The following is a 2,387-nucleotide window of genomic DNA, read 5'->3' as shown; positions in this document are numbered from 1 at the left end:
AGGGGAGATGGACACTAATATAAATAACACATATGCACATAAATGCTGTGGATGGGGTGAAAATAAAGGGTGAAAATCCAGGTACAAGTGTGACAGGAAGAAGTAGAAGAAATGAGGGCTTAGTCTGGGAGGAGATGCACTTTTAATAAGGCTTTGAAGGTGGGGAGAGAGATCTCTCTGTGGGCAGGAAACGTGTCTACTAGTGCTGCGGTACTGTATTCTCCGAAGCACTTGGTATAATGTTTTGCACACAGTAAGCTCTCAATAAATACCACTGATTGATCATTTGATCGATGAAGGGGGAGGGATTTCTAGGCCTGAGGTAGCACATGGGTGAGTGCTTGGTATAGTGCTAAGCGCTTAGTACAGTGCTCTGCACACAGTAAGCGCTCAATAAATATGATTGAATTGAATGAATGGTTGGAGACAAGATAGACAAAATTGAGGTACAATGTGTTGGTTAGCATTAGAGGAATAAAGTCAACCTACTCATCTGCTGGAAGCAGCAATGACCTAATGGAAAGAGCCCGGGTCTGGGAGTAGAAGGACCTGAATTCTAATTCCAACTCCGCCATTTGACTGCTGTGACCTTGGGCAAGTCACTTCACTCTTCTGAGCCTCAGGATTTTGAGATTCTTGGAGCCTATTGTATGCAGAACCTAGGAGAATGCAATGAAAGTAAGAGGTATAGTCTTGAGTGTCATATTACTTTGTTTTCTCCTTTTATTCTTCTGGTCTCCTTATTGCTAGACTTTATTCTTATATGACTCCATGTTAATAGCCCCATCGCTATTTTAATATAACAAAAAAAACACCATAAAAAAAGTCAGGCAATCATATGAGTAAACCCGATATAATTCTTCCTCATTAAAGATACTCATTATGCTTGTGTCTGATGAGTCTACAATACCTGGGGAGTGTGAAAGTTTTCTTTGAAGAAACAGCCTCAAATCTTCCATTATTATCAAACATTCAATCAGAAGTTTTTATTGAGCTCCAGCTGTGTGCAAAGCCCTGAAAGAAGCACTTGGGAGAGTACAATTGAGTTAGTAGACATGATCCCTGCCCTCAAAGGAGTTCTGAAACTTGTGGGGGAGACAGACACTAAAATCAGTTCCAGACATGAAGAAGAGGAGAATAGAAAGATGGGTATTTCAATGAGTAATAGCCTTCTGTGTAAAATACTTTAGAAAGTATACTTTCATGTCTTAATTTAAAAGTATTCAGGGTTTCCACTTGTGCATTTTGATTGCAGCTCTAGACCTGATCCACATCTATGTGAGCCCACTGTTGGGTAGGGACTGTCTCTATATGTTGCCAACTTGTACTTCCCAAGCGCTTAGTACAGTGCTCTGCACACAGTAAGCGCTCAATAAATACGATTGATGATGATGAGCAGAGCAATCTTTCCTTGAAAGTCTAATTTTGGTCCCTTTTCTAAGAGGAGTAAGCCTATCCTCTCCTACCCCTTCCCATAATCAGAAGATGCGTAATCATTCCCATGTCTGAAACACCACCCTGGAAGTCAGAGGTCCTGGATTCTAAGCCCTGCTCCATCACGTGCCTGCTGTGTGAGCTTGGGCAAGACATGCCATTCCTCTGGGCCTCAGTTTCCCCAGCTGTAATATGGGGAGAAAGTCCCTGGTGTTCCGCCTCCCCCACAGATGGTGAGCCCCTTGTGGGATAGGGACTGTGTCCGATCCGATCACCTTGCATCTACCCCGGCCCTCAATACCTTGCTTGGCACATAGTAAATGCTCAACGAATACCAAAATTATAATCATTACCTCATCCCATTCTCCTCCCTGCCCTTTCCCCGTGGAAATCTGACTTCAAAAACTATATCTAATTAGCATCTCCTTCTCCCTAAACCCATCCCCTCACAAAAACCCCAAGTATCCTAATGGAGACCCCAAGTGGCAGTTAGCTTGGGCAGTTGATTCCAAGCCAAGGAGGGATCACGTAAGAGGCACATGGCACTGCCCAGACCCACCACATCAATCTGCAACCAAATACCCACTTATTCAACTTCCTGTCAAGGCCTTGGAAAGGAGGATATTGACATCGATGCTTTTGGCCCCTTTTGACTGGCAGCTACTTGGGGGCAGGGAACGTTTCTTTCAGCTCTGCCCTAGTGTAGTCTCTCAAGCACTCTGCACATGGCAAGCACTCAATAAATACCATTGATTGATTGATTTTGGCACGATTTCCAATCCCATTTTTGAATATTTCCAGCAAACTTTCCTTCACAGAAACCTGGAATTGGTCTTCCCACATGTGGGTGATTCCTGCTGGGTCTGTCCACCTCAAAGAACACCTTAGATGGTTCTTTGGTCAGAAACAGCATGACCTAGTGGAAAGAGTACGGGCCTGGATTCTAATCCCAG

The sequence above is a fragment of the Tachyglossus aculeatus genome, chromosome X1, assembly GCF_015852505.1.
Source record: "Tachyglossus aculeatus isolate mTacAcu1 chromosome X1, mTacAcu1.pri, whole genome shotgun sequence".
NCBI lineage: Eukaryota > Metazoa > Chordata > Mammalia > Monotremata > Tachyglossidae > Tachyglossus > Tachyglossus aculeatus.
The sequence above is the reverse complement of the archived record's forward strand: the minus strand, read 5'-3'. Positions refer to the sequence as shown.